The sequence below is a fragment of the Hippopotamus amphibius genome, chromosome 10, assembly GCF_030028045.1.
Source record: "Hippopotamus amphibius kiboko isolate mHipAmp2 chromosome 10, mHipAmp2.hap2, whole genome shotgun sequence".
NCBI lineage: Eukaryota > Metazoa > Chordata > Mammalia > Artiodactyla > Hippopotamidae > Hippopotamus > Hippopotamus amphibius.
Window position 1 is genome coordinate 36,753,282 of NC_080195.1, and position 15,368 is coordinate 36,768,649.

Genomic DNA, 15,368 nt, shown 5'->3' on the forward strand with positions numbered 1-15,368 from the left:
TGTATAAGGAATCCAGGAGAATAAGCCTGAAAAGCAGCGTGAGGGTGGCACTCTAGGGGAGACGTTCTGGCAGGTAATCCAGACACGCAGAAGCAGAAGGGAAGAAATTGTTGTAAGTTGTTAGGAAGTTGAGGGGAAGAGCTTCCCTTAACGGGAGAACACAGATCAAAATCAGCATTATTGCGAAGCAAATCCACAAACGTTAGTAGCATATGCATCTGTTTACTCAGTTTGTCAAAACTGCATTGGTAAGAGTCTTCTTGAAGTTGAAGCACTTTGGGAAAGCCTCAGCCTAACTATCTGTTAGACACTTAAAGAGGCAAGGTTAAAGATCGCATGACAAGGGGTTGAGAAGGAAGCTTAATCAAGTGGCTCTCATGTAACCGTCAGCAGGGCTGACCGATTATCCCAAGGCATACCTGCATTTCAGAAACTTTGTACCCTTTCTAGAATATCGACAGGTGTGCCATGTATCCATCCTGTGTAATTGGAGAAGCTTCTCCCCCATTTCACAATGTTTTCTCTGTAATTTCCATACCAGATATACGACTGAAATAGTCCTCCTTGAGTTGCCTTAAGGGCCCCGCAACTAATCCAAAGTTAACAAAATATTTCAAAACACCTGGTCCAATAAGCTCATCAGTCCTTTGAAGAGAATTCTTCTTTCTTCTCCAAAGTGAGAAGAGATCTTAAAAGCAAATCGAGATCCCTTAAAGGCAGGACAGTTCACATACCATGTTATTGAAAGCAGCATTGCAAGTAAACGTGTTCTCTTGGCAGAGGGGAACCCAATCCAGCCTTGAAAAAAACGTATTTTTAATAACAGTATCCATTTCCCGAAGTGGAGTTTCGTTTCAGCCCAATGATGCATCAAATGTTGGTTTTTGGCTCAACACATTTATCCCACCTTCCTACTCTATCCTGAAATGTGTTCCTTTTCATGAGTTTCTTAGCTTTAATTACATATTTCGATTACAATCCTCAAGTCCTTAACACCTTCACTTAGTGAAAACCAAGAAGCAAGCAATTGTCAGCTGGATGCCATACCAGCATTTCTGATTGCAAACGGATGCTTTTGAGACCTTCTGCTAAGTAGGCAAAGGTAGGGAATCTTAGATGTGCCCAGCATCCAATGTTCCAATCCTCTATCCTCTTTGAAATGACCCGGAGAGTCAAGGAATGCTTGCCACTTACCTTGGTGAAGTTTCATGCTACCCAAATCTAGAGAGGCCATTTAGAAAGACTTCAAGTGTCATCATTTCAACTTATGGTCCTTGCTGTCAAATTGGCAACAGATATAAGGTCTTTTTGGATCTCTAAGAAACCTAGGGACCGCAGAAGGTTTATACTTCAGAATGCAAGAAGCTTAAGGCAGCTTCCATACCAGATATCAGTTCAGTACTAGCTATTTGCCAGATCATCAGGACCTGAAATCCATGGAGGCCAATTCTCTCAAGAGGAGGAAGTATTGAATAGGTAAGTGCTTCCCTTTCAGTGAAATAGAGCTCATTTACACATCAACTCGGCAGTTGATGTCAATTGCCTTATCCTAAAAAGTGGCCCAAATCTGGAGAATGCACCTGAAAGGGGTGCGTTGGGGAAGCACATTTGAGTTTCCCAGAGCCACAACACTTTCACACAAAACAAACGCAAAAGTACATGCACAAAAGAAACTCTCAGTCCTGAGGACCAAAGCAAAGGGTGAGGATGAACAACATCCTCAATGTTTTCGAACTATGTTCCCTCATTTTAACAACAAAACGACAAACAGCATGCAAATTGAAAGATAGGGAATCAGGACCACAGTTGTCATGCCTACTGACCTGGGAAGCAGAAAGAGCCAAAAAGTAAAAAGCAAAGAAATTAGGAAAAGTTCAATTTGCTTCATTAACTTCCACATGTCTCCTGGAAATATGCTCGTTTTCTCAGGGTCACAATGATGAAAACCAAAAGGATTTCACTGAGCAAACTTTCTCTAACTGAATATTTTACATAGACTGGTTTTGGAGATATGAAAATGATTCATTTGATGCCATGTTTCACCAGAATCTGTAGAATATGCTGGCCATGCAATGTAAAAAAAAAAAAAATACTTGCTTGTCCCTGAGCGGACTACAAGATGGACTAGAGCTCTGCTGATCACAGCAGGTGTTATCCAATAGCAGAGAGACAAATGCAATGCCAAAAGGTCTCTCAGGATCGCAGTTCCCAGGCACCAAAGGGCAGATTCCTACCCATTGGAAAGGGAATCTGTCAACCAATGTTCCACCACAGCTGAAACACAATGCAGGAGGGAATGATACCTAGTTGGATCATATGCAAGCTCCGTTACTGACCAAAGACGTCTCAAGTACTCAATGCAAGTGCTGTTTCACACACCTACAAAGTACGAATCACAAACAGGATCCCACAAACCAAAGCACAGACTGCCGTGATTAACACCACATTGACACACACAAACACATGAAGAACAAATAAACACTCCAATCACAAAGACAGAAAGCCAGAGAAGGCATTTTGTCAACTTCCACTTCCACTCCCACATGGAGGCCCCCAGTTCTCAAGAGGGAATGGACTCAGAGGGGCTCCCATCCGCTAAGGGGAGCAGCCCAGTTGGAGTAGACCTATTTCCCAGCCTGTGCAAGCTGGAGCGACTTACCCCCAAATGACATGAACTGTATACCGTTGCTCTGGACATGTGTCCAAGACACGCAGCCTCGTGCTGTAGGGCAGCCACTGCATATCAGGGAGAATCCCTGCCAGTATCCTGGAGCCAAATGTACTCTGGCATGTGCTGGGAACTATAAATGGCGACGCCCCTGATCGAGATCAATACACCATGGGCACAGACCTCCTGGCTGGCTCGCTATAATTGGTAACCAAAGACCAGGATGTGTGCCCGACGCACAGTGAGGCCAAACAGCAGCAAAACATTGGACTTTGGAGCCGAGAAATATTTGTTGTTGAGACATTCAAGGAAATGGGTGGCTTATGCTGGGTAATCCCCAACCTTGAAAGCTTTTAGCAAAGCCCTCTTAGAGGTAAGGTGATGGAGGGGTGTGGCTTTTCGTTGAAAACTTCTTCCTGTCCGATCCATTGTTCTTGAGGACAGGTCATAGTCAGGTCTCAATGTTCCTATCCATCTCCAGCAAACAAATGTCACTTTCTGGGTGACAAGAAAGGGCAAGGTCCCAAGGCACAAGAGTCACCCTCTGAGGTCCAGACCCACCTAAGAGAAAGGGGACCCTGGGAGGGGTGGTGGTCCTCCTGCCATGGAGGGTTTGTCCAGGAGCTGGTCTGGGTCCTCCCACCAGTGCCCACGCCTTCCAGAGGAGGCAGCTCTGCCTTGGTGGCTCCCTCAGGGCCAGGTCCCAGACGCTTGCTAGCTCTCATCACTGAGGGAGCCGGGTGCACATGACCCAACAGGTCTTAATGCTCCTCAGGCCACCCAAACAGTGGTGGTCAGGTACCCCAGACTGTGAGCCATACCCTTAGGGTCACAGTGGCGGTGTGTGGTAGAGGTTCAACACTGCCTCAAGGCCTGGTCTGGGCCAATGGTCATTCATGGCCTTGGCTCTGGGGCCCTGCAGGACACACCCCCAGCCTGTTCTCTGGGCTCCATATCACACAAGCTGGCCCAAGGCCGTGTGAGCAGAAGAATGCTGGGGAGAAGGCTGGCACTTGCCTCTTACCTCATGCTCCAGGTCTGAAGGGGCAGCACTCCACTGACTGCTGCCTAACAAAGGGCCCCCACTAAAGATGGCTGACAGACAGTGGCTTGCTTGGGGCAGGGGCCCACTACACTGCCCACTAATGGCTGAGCAGGGTGGTCACAGTGGCATTAGTGGTCTCCTGGTAACCATTGCCTGGTAACGGGGCAGTGGGTCACAGTGCACAGCAAGCGCTGCCTGGGAAGGGCTGCATTCATCTGGCTATGGTAAAATTCCCCCTTTTCTTTGGTCCTCTGCAACCCTGAGGAGAATATGTGGGTATGATTTGGATAGAGTGGTTAATCATAAACTCCGCAGCGGATCTCTGTTTTAGGGGACTTGCTTTCAACCCATATTCCTGGTTCATCTTTTAATAAGTCTTTTAGGGAATGGGGTGACGACCACTCTAGCTACGTCCTGCTGCAGGAAAGCAAAGCCCTACAGTGCATTCTGAGTTGGAAGCAATGCCACGTTGCAAGTCTTGATCCAAGTCTTATATAAACTTGTATAAGGAATCCAGGAGAATAAGCCTGAAAAGCAGCGTGAGGGTGGCACTCTGGGGGAGACGTTCTGGCAGGTAATCCAGACACGCAGAAGCAGAAGGGAAGAAATTGTTGTAAGTTGTTAGGAAGTTGAGGGGAAGAGCTTCCCTTAACGGGAGAACACAGATCAAAATCAGCATTATTGCGAAGCAAATCCACAAACGTTAGTAGCATATGCATCTGTTTACTCAGTTTGTCAAAACTGCATTGGTAAGAGTCTTCTTGAAGTTGAAGCACTTTGGGAAAGCCTCAGCCTAACTATCTGTTAGACACTTAAAGAGGCAAGGTTAAAGATCGCATGACAAGGGGTTGAGAAGGAAGCTTAATCAAGTGGCTCTCATGTAACCGTCAGCAGGGCTGACCGATTATCCCAAGGCATACCTGCATTTCAGAAACTTTGTACCCTTTCTAGAATATCGACAGGTGTGCCATGTATCCATCCTGTGTAATTGGAGAAGCTTCTCCCCCATTTCACAATGTTTTCTCTGTAATTTCCATACCAGATATACGACTGAAATAGTCCTCCTTGAGTTGCCTTAAGGGCCCCGCAACTAATCCAAAGTTAACAAAATATTTCAAAACACCTGGTCCAATAAGCTCATCAGTCCTTTGAAGAGAATTCTTCTTTCTTCTCCAAAGTGAGAAGAGATCTTAAAAGCAAATCGAGATCCCTTAAAGGCAGGACAGTTCACATACCATGGTATTGAAAGCAGCATTGCAAGTAAACGTGTTCTCTTGGCAGAGGGGAACCCAATCCAGCCTTGAAAAAAACGTATTTTTAATAACAGTATCCATTTCCCGAAGTGGAGTTTCGTTTCAGCCCAATGATGCATCAAATGTTGGTTTTTGGCTCAACACATTTATCCCACCTTCCTACTCTATCCTGAAATGTGTTCCTTTTCATGAGTTTCTTAGCTTTAATTACATATTTCGATTACAATCCTCAAGTCCTTAACACCTTCACTTAGTGAAAACCAAGAAGCAAGCAATTGTCAGCTGGATGTCACACCAGCATTTCTGATTGCAAACGGATGCTTTTGAGACCTTCTGCTAAGTAGGCAAAGGTAGGGAATCTTAGATGTGCCCAGCATCCAATGTTCCAATCCTCTATCCTCTTTGAAATGACCCGGAGAGTCAAGGAATGCTTGCCACTTACCTTGGTGAAGTTTCATGCTACCCAAATCTAGAGAGGCCATTTAGAAAGACTTCAAGTGTCATCATTTCAACTTATGGTCCTTGCTGTCAAATTGGCAACAGATATAAGGTCTTTTTGGATCTCTAAGAAACCTAGGGACTGCAGAAGGTTTATACTTCAGAATGCAAGAAGCTTAAGGCAGCTTCCATACCAGATATCAGTTCAGTACTAGCTATTTGCCAGATCATCAGGACCTGAAATCCATGGAGGCCAATTCTCTCAAGAGGAGGAAGTATTGAATAGATAAGTGCTTCCCTTTCAGTGAAATAGAGCTCATTTACACATCAACTCGGCAGTTGATGTCAATTGCCTTATCCCGAAAAGTGGCCCAAATCTGGAGAATGCACCTGAAAGGGGTGCGTTGGGGAAGCACATTTGAGTTTCCCAGAGCCACAACACTTTCACACAAAACAAACGCAAAAGTACATGCACAAAAGAAACTCTCAGTCCTGAGGACCAAAGCAAAGGGTGAGGATGAACAACATAATCAGTGTTTTCGAACTACGTTCCCTCATTTTAACAACAAAACGACAAACAGCATGCAAATTGAAAGATAGGAAATCAGGACCACAGTTGTCATGCCTACTGACCTGGGAAGCAGAAAGAGCCAAAAAGGAAAAAGCAAAGAAATTAGGAAAAGTTCAATTTGCTTCATTAACTTCCACATGTCTCCTGGAAATATGCTCGTTTTCTCAGGGTCACAATGATGAAAACCAAAAGGATTTCACTGAACAAACTTTCTCTAACTAAATATTTTACATTGACTGGTTTTGGAGATATGAAAATGATTCATTTGATGCCATGTTTCACCAGAATCTGTAGAATATGCTGGCCATGCAATGTAAAAAAAAAAAAAAAAAATACTTGCTTGTCCCTTAGCGGACTACAAGATGTACTAGAGCTCTGCTGATCACAGCAGGTGTTATCCAATAGCAGAGAGACAAATGCAATGCCAAAAGGTCTCTCAGGATCGCAGTTCCCAGGCACCAAAGGGCAGATTCCTACCCATTGGAAAGGGAATATGTCAACCAATGTTCCACCACAGCTGAAACACAACGCAGGAGGGAACGATGCCTAGTGTGATCATATGCAAGCTCCGTTACTGACCAAAGACGTCTCAAGTACTCAATGCAAGTGCTGTTTCACACACCTACAATGTACGAATCACAAACAGGATCCCACAAACCACAGAACAGACTGCCGTGATTAACACCACATTGACACACACAAACACATGAAGAACAAATAAACACTCCAATCACAAAGACAGAAAGCCAGAGAAGGCATTTTGTCAACTTCCACTTCCACTCCCACATGGAGGCCCCCAGTTCTCAAGAGGGAATGGACTCAGAGGGGCTCCCATCCGCTAAGGGGAGCAGCCCAGTTGGAGTAGACCTATTTCCCAGCCTGTGCAAGCTGGAGCGACTTACCCCCAAATGACATGAACTGTATACCGTTGCTCTGGACATGTCTCCAAGACACGCAGCCTCGTGCTGCAGGGCAGCCACTGCATATCAGGGAGAATCCCTGCCAGTATCCTGGAGCCAAATGTACTCTGGCATGTGCTGGGAACTATAAATGGCGACGCCCCTGATCGAGATCAATACACCATGGGCACAGACCTCCTGGCTGGCTCACTATAATTGGTAACCAAAGGCCAGGATGTGTGCCCGACGCACAGTGAGGCCAAGCAACAGCAAAACATTGGACTTTGGAGCCGAGAAATATTTGTTGTTGAGACATTCAAGGAAATGGGTGGCTTATGCTGGGTAATCCCCAACCTTGAAAGCTTTTAGCAAAGCCCTCTTAGAAGTAAGGTGATGGAGGGGTGTGGCTTTTCGTTGAAAACTTCTCCCTGTCCGATCCATTGTTCTTGAGGACAGGTCATAGTCAGGTCTCAATGTTCCTATCCATCTCCAGCAAACAAATGTCACTCTCTGGGTGACAAGAAAGGGCAAGGTCCCAAGGCACAAGGCTCACCCTCTGAGGTCCAGACCCACCTAAGAGAAAGGGGTCCCTGGGAGGGTTGGTGGTCCTCCTGCCATGGAGGGTTTGTCCAGGAGCTGGTCTGGATCCTCCCACCAGTGCCCACGCCTCCCAGAGGAGGCAGCTCTGCCTTGGTGGCTCCCTCAGTGCCAGGTCCCAGACCCTTGCTAGCTCTCATCACTGAGGGAGCCGGGTGCACATGACCCAACAGGTCTTAATGCTCCTCAGGCCACCCAAACAGTGGCGGTCAGGTACCCCAGACTGTGAGCCATACCCTTAGGGTCACAGTGGCGGTGTGTGGTAGAGGTTCAACACTGCCTCAAGGCCTGGTCTGGGCCAATGGTCATTCATGGCCTTGGCTCTGGAGCCCTGCAGGACACACCCCCAGCCTGTTCTCTGGGCCCCCCATCACACCACCTGGCCCAAGGCCGTGTGAGCAGAAGAATGCTGGGGAGAAGGCTGGCACTTGCCTCTTACCTCATGCTCCAGGTCTGAAGGGGCAGCACTCCACTGACTGCTGCCTAACAAAGGGCCCCCACTAAAGATGGCTGACAGACAGTGGCTTGCTTGGGGCAGGGGCCCACTACACTGCCCACCAATGGCTGAGCAGGGTGGTCACAGTGGCATTAGTGGTCTCCTGGTAACCATTGCCTGGTAACGGGGCAGTGGGTCACAGTGCACAGCAAGCGCTCCCTGGGAAGGGCTGCATTCATCTGGCTATGGTAAAATTCCCCCTTTTCTTTGGTCCTCTGCAACCCTGAGGAGAATATGTGGGTATGATTTGGATAGAGTGGTTAATCATAAACTCCGCAGCGGATCTCTGTTTTAGGGGACTTGCTTTCAACCTATATTCCTGGTTCATCTTTTAATAAGTCTTTTAGGGAATGGGGTGACGACCACTCTAGCTACGTCCTGCTGCAGGAAAGCAAAGCCCTACAGTGCATTCTGAGTTGGAAGCAATGCCACGTTGCAAGTCTTGATCCAAGTCTTATATAAACTTGTATAAGGAATCCAGGAGAATAAGCCTGAAAAGCAGCGTGAGGGTGGCACTCTGGGGGAGACGTTCTGGCAGGTAATCCAGACATGCAGAAGCAGAAGGGAAGAAATTGTTGTAAGTTGTTAGGAAGTTGAGGGGAAGAGCTTCCCTTAACGGGAGAACACAGATCAAAATCAGCATTATTGCGAAGCAAATCCACAAACGTTAGTAGCATATGCATCTGTTTACTCAGTTTGTTCAAACTGCATTGGTAAGAGTCTTCTTGAAGTTGAAGCACTTTGGGAAAGCCTCAGCCTAACTATCTGTTAGACACTTAAAGAGGCAAGGTTAAAGATCGCATGACAAGGGGTTGCGAAGGAAGCTTAATCAAGTGGCTCTCATGTAACCGTCAGCAGGGCTGACCGATTATCCCAAGGCATACCTGCATTTCAGAAACTTTGTACCCTTTCTAGAATATCGACAGGTGTGCCATGTATCCATCCTGTGTAATTGGAGAAGCTTCTCCCCCATTTCACAATGTTTTCTCTGTAATTTCCATACCAGATATACGACTTAAATAGTCCTCCTTGAGTTGCCTTAAGGGCCCCGCAACTAATCCAAAGTTAACAAAATATTTCAAAACACCTGGTCCAATAAGCTCATCAGTCCTTTGAAGAGAATTCTTCTTTCTTCTCCAAAGTGAGAAGAGATCTTAAAAGCAAATCGAGATCCCTTAAAGGCAGGACAGTTCACATACCATGGTATTGAAAGCAGCATTGCAAGTAAACGTGTTCTCTTGGCAGAGGGGAACCCAATCCAGCCTTGAAAAAAACGTATTTTTAATAACAGTATCCATTTCCCGAAGTGGAGTTTCGTTTCAGCCCAATGATGCATCAAATGTTGGTTTTTGGCTCAACACATTTATCCCACCTTCCTACTCTATCCTGAAATGTGTTCCTTTTCATGAGTTTCTTAGCTTTAATTACATATTTCGATTACAATCCTCAAGTCCTTAACACCTTCACTTAGTGAAAACCAAGAAGCAAGCAATTGTCAGATGGATGCCATACCAGCATTTCTGATTGCAAACGGATGCTTTTGAGACCTTCTGCTAAGTAGGCAAAGGTAGGGAATCTTAGATGTGCCCAGCATCCAATGTTCCAATCCTCTATCCTCTTTGAAATGACCCGGAGAGTCAAGGAATGCTTGCCACTTACCTTGGTGAAGTTTCATGCTACCCAAATCTAGAGAGGCCATTTAGAAAGACTTCAAGTGTCATCATTTCAACTTATGGTCCTTGCTGTCAAATTGGCAACAGATATAAGGTCTTTTTGGATCTCTAAGAAACCTAGGGACTGCAGAAGGTTTATACTTCAGAATGCAAGAAGCTTAAGGCAGCTTCCATACCAGATATCAGTTCAGTACTAGCTATTTGCCAGATCATCAGGACCTGAAATCCATGGAGGCCAATTCTCTCCAGAGGAGGAAGTATTGAATAGATAAGTGCTTCCCTTTCAGTGAAATAGAGCTCATTTACACATCAACTCGGCAGTTGATGTCAATTGCCTTATCCCGAAAAGTGGCCCAAATCTGGAGAATGCACCTGAAAGGGGTGCGTTGGGGAAGCACATTTGAGTTTCCCAGAGCCACAACACTTTCACACAAAACAAACGCAAAAGTACATGCACAAAAGAAACTCTCAGTCCTGAGGACCAAAGCAAAGGGTGAGGATGAACAACATAATCAGTGTTTTCGAACTACGTTCCCTCATTTTAACAACAAAACGACAAACAGCATGCAAATTGAAAGATAGGAAATCAGGACCACAGTTGTCATGCCTACTGACCTGGGAAGCAGAAAGAGCCAAAAAGGAAAAAGCAAAGAAATTAGGAAAAGTTCAATTTGCTTCATGAACTTCCACATGTCTCCTGGAAATATGCTCGTTTTCTCAGGGTCACAATGATGAAAACCAAAAGGATTTCACTGAGCAAACTTTCTCTAACTAAATATTTTACATAGACTGGTTTTGGAGATATGAAAATGATTCATTTGATGCCATGTTTCACCAGAATCTGTAGAATATGCTGGCCATGCAATGTAAAAAAAAAAAAAAAAAATACTTGCTTGTCCCTTAGCGGACTACAAGATGGACTAGAGCTCTGCTGATCACAGCAGGTGTTATCCAATAGCAGAGAGACAAATGCAATGCCAAAAGGTCTCTCAGGATCGCAGTTCCCAGGCACCAAAGGGCAGATTCCTAACCATTGGAAAGGGAATATGTCAACCAATGTTCCACCACAGCTGAAACACAATGCAGGAGGGAACGATGCCTAGTGTGATCATATGCAAGCTCCGTTACTGACCAAAGACGTCTCAAGTACTCAATGCAAGTGCTGTTTCACACACCTACAATGTACGAATCACAAAGAGGATCCCACAAACCAAAGCACAGACTGCCGTGATTAACACCACATTGACACACACAAACACATGAAGAACAAATAAACACTCCAATCACAAAGACAGAAAGCCAGAGAAGGCATTTTGTCAACTTCCACTTCCACTCCCACATGGAGGCCCCCAGTTCTCAAGAGGGAATGGACTCAGAGGGGCTCCCATCCGCTAAGGGGAGCAGCCCAGTTGGAGTAGACCTATTTCCCAGCCTGTGCAAGCTGGAGCGACTTACCCCCAAATGACATGAACTGTATACCGTTGCTCTGGACATGTCTCCAAGACAAGCAGCCTCGTGCTGTAGGGCAGCCACTGCATATCAGGGAGAATCCCTGCCAGTATCCTGGAACCAAATGTACTCTGGCATGTGCTGGGAAGTATAAATGGCGATGCCCCTGATCGAGATCAATACACCATGGGCACAGACCTCCTGGCTGGCTCGCTATAATTGGTAACCAAAGGCCAGGATGTGTGCCCGACGCACAGTGAGGCCAAGCAACAGCAAAACATTGGACTTTGGAGCCGAGAAATATTTGTTGTTGAGACATTCAATGAAATGGGTGGCTTATGCTGGGTAATCCCCAACCTTGAAAGCTTTTAGCAAGGCCCTCTTAGAGGTAAGGTGATGGAGGGGTGTGGCTTTTCGTTGAAAACTTCTCCCTGTCAGATCCATTGTTCTTGAGGACAGGTCATAGTCAGGTCTCAATGTTCCTATCAATCTCCAGCAAACAAATGTCACTCTCTGGGTGACAAGAAAGGGCAAGTTCCCAAGGCACAAGACTCACCCTCTGAGGTCCAGACCCACCTAAGAGAAAGGGGTCCCTGGGAGGGGTGGTGGTCCTCCTGCCATGGAGGGTTTGTCCAGGAGCTGGTCTGGGTCCTCCCACCAGTGCCCACGCCTCACAGAGGAGGCAGCTCTGCCTTGGCGGCTCCCTCAGGGCCAGGTCCCAGACCCTTGCTAGCTCTCATCACTGAGGGAGCCGGGTACACATGGCCCAACAGGTCTTAATGCTCCTCAGGCCACCCAAACAGTGGCAGTCAGGTACCCCAGACTGTGAGCCATACCCTTAGGGTCACAGTGGCAGTGTGTGGTAGAGGTTCAACACTGCCTCAAGGCCTGGTCTGGGCCAATGGTCATTCATGGCCTTGGCTCTGGAGCCCTGCAGGACACACCCCCAGCCTGTTCTCTGGGCCCCCCATCACACCAGCTGGCCCAAGGCCGTGTGAGCAGAAGAATGCTGGGGAGAAGGCTGGCACTTGCCTCTTACCTCATGCTCCAGGTCTGAAGGGGCAGCACTCCACTGACTGCTGCCTAACAAAGGGCCCCCACTAAAGGTGGCTGACAGACAGTGGCTTGCTTGGGGCAGGGGCCCACTACACTGCCCACCAATGGCTGAGCAGGGTGGTCACAGTGGCATTAGTGGTCTCCTGGTAACCATTGCCTGGTAACGGGGCAGTGGGTCACAGTGCACAGCAAGGGCTGCCTGGGAAGGGCTGCATTCAGCTGGCTATGGTACAATTCCCCCTTTTCTTTGGTCCTCTGCAACCCTGAGGAGAATATGTGGGTATGATTTGGCTAGAGTGGTTAATCATAAACTCAGCAGCGGATCTCTGTTTTAGGGGACTTGCTTTCAACCTAGATTCCTGGTTCATCTTTTCCCAAGTCTTTCAGGGAATGGGGTGACGACCACTCTAGCTACGTGCTGCTGGAGGAAAGCAAAGCCCTACAGTGCATTCTGAGTTGGAAGCAATGCCACGTTGCAAGTCTTGATCCAAGTCTTATATAAACTTGTATAAGGAATCCAGGAGAATAAGCCTGAAAAGCAGCGTGAGGGTGGCACTCTGGGGGAGACGTTCTGGCAGGTAATCCAGACACGCAGAAGCAGAAGGGAAGACATTGTTGTAAGTTGTTAGGAAGTTGAGGGGAAGAGCTTCCCTTAACGGGAGAACACAGATCAAAATCAGCATTATTGCGAAGCAAATCCATAAACGTTAGTAGCATATGCATCTGTTTACTCAGTTTGTCAAAACTGCATTGGTAAGAGTCTTCTTGAAGTTGAAGCACTTTGGGAAAGCCTCAGCCTAACTATCTGTTAGACACTTAAAGAGGCAAGGTTAAAGATCGCATGACAAGGGGTTGCGAAGGAAGCTTAATCAAGTGGCTCTCATGTAACCGTCAGCATGGCTGACCGATTATCCCAAGGCATACCTGCATTTCAGAAACTTTGTACCCTTTCTAGAATATCGACAGGTGTGCCATGTATCCATCCTGTGTAATTGGAGATGCTTCTCCCCCATTTCACAATGTTTTCTCTGTAATTTCCATACCAGATATACGACTGAAATAGTCCTCCTTGCGTTGCCTTAAGGGCCCCGCAACTAATCCAAAGTTAACAAACTATTTCAAAACACCTGGTCCAATAAGCTCATCAGTCCTTTGAAGAGAATTCTTCTTTCTTCTCCAAAGTGAGAAGAGATCTTAAAAGCAAATCGAGATCCCTTAAAGGCAGGACAGTTCACATACCATGTTATTGAAAGCAGCATTGCAAGTAAACGTGTTCTCTTGGCAGAGGGGAACCCAATCCAGCCTTGAAAAAAACGTATTTTTAATAACAGTATCCATTTCCCGAAGTGGAGTTTCGTTTCAGCCCAATGATGCATCAAATGTTGGTTTTTGGCTCAACACATTTATCCCACCTTCCTACTCTATCCTGAAATGTGTTCCTTTTCATGAGTTTCTTAGCTTTAATTACATATTTCGATTACAATCCTCAAGTCCTTAACACCTTCACTTAGTGAAAACCAAGAAGCAAGCAATTGTCAGCTGGATGCCATACCAGCATTTCTGATTGCAAACGGATGCTTTTGAGACCTTCTGCTAAGTAGGCAAAGGTAGGGAATCTTAGATGTGCCCAGCATCCAATGTTCCAATCCTCTATCCTCTTTGAAATGACCCGGAGAGTCAAGGAATGCTTGCCATTTAGCTTGGTGAAGTTTCATGCTACCCAAATCTAGAGAGGCCATTTAGAAAGACTTCAGGTGTCATCATTTCAACTTATGGTCCTTGCTGTCAAATTGGCAACAGATATAAGGTCTTTTTGGATCTCTAAGAAACCTAGGGACCGCAGAAGGTTTATACTTCAGAATGCAAGAAGCTTAAGGCAGCTTCCATACCAGATATCAGCTCAGTACCAGCTATTTGCCAGATCATCAGGACCTGAAATCCATGGAGGCCAATTCTCTCCAGAGGAGGAAGTATTGAATAGGTAAGTGCTTCCCTTTCAGTGAAATAGAGCTCATTTACACATCAACTCGGCAGTTGATGTCAATTGCCTTATCCCTAAAAGTGGCCCAAATGTGGAGAATGCACCTGAAAGGGGTGCGTTGGGGAAGCACATTTGAGTTTCCCAGAGCCACAACACTTTCACACAAAACAAACGCAAAAGTACATGCACAAAAGAAACTCTCAGTCCTGAGGACCAAAGCAAAGGGTGAGAATGAACAACATGCTCAGTGTTTTCGAACTACGTTCCCTCATTTTAACAACAAAACGAGAAACAGCATGCAAATTGAAAGATAGGGAATCAGGACCACAGTTGTCATGCCTACTGACCTGGGAAGCAGAAAGAGCCAAAAAGGAAAAAGCAAAGAAATTAGGAAAAGTTCAATTTGCTTCATTAACTTCCACATGTCTCCTGGAAATATGCTCGTTTTCTCAGGGTCACAATGATGAAAACCAAAAGGATTTCACTGAGCAAACTTTCTCTAACTGAATATTTTACATAGACTGGTTTTGGAGATATGAAAATGATTCATTTGATGCCATGTTTCACCAGAATCTGTAGAATATGCTGGCCATGCAATGTAAAAAAAAAAAAAAAATACTTGCTTGTCCCTTAGCGGACTACAAGATGGACTAGAGCTCTGCTGATCACAGCAGGTGTTATCCAATAGCAGAGAGACAAATGCAATGCCAAAAGGTCTCTCAGGATCGCAGTTCCCAGGCACCAAAGGGCAGATTCCTACCCATTGGAAAGGGAATATGTCAACCAATGTTCCACCACAGCTGAAACACAACGCAGGAGGGAACGATACCTAGTGTGATCATATGCAAGCTCCGTTACTGACCAAAGACGTCTCAAGTACTCAATGCAAGTGCTGTTTCACACACCTACAATGTACGAATCACAAACAGGATCCCACAAACCACAGAACAGACTGCCGTGATTAACACCACATTGACACACACAAACACATGAAGAACAAATAAACACTCCAATCACAAAGACAGAAAGCCAGAGAAGGCATTTTGTCAACTTCCACTTCCACTCCCACATGGAGGCCCCCAGTTCTCAAGAGGGAATGGACTCAGAGGGGCTCCCATCCGCTAAGGGGAGCAGCCCAGTTGGAGTAGACCTATTTCCCAGCCTGTGCAAGCTGGAGCGACTTACCCCCAAATGACATGAACTGTATACCGTTGCTCTGGACATGTGTCCAAGACACGCAGC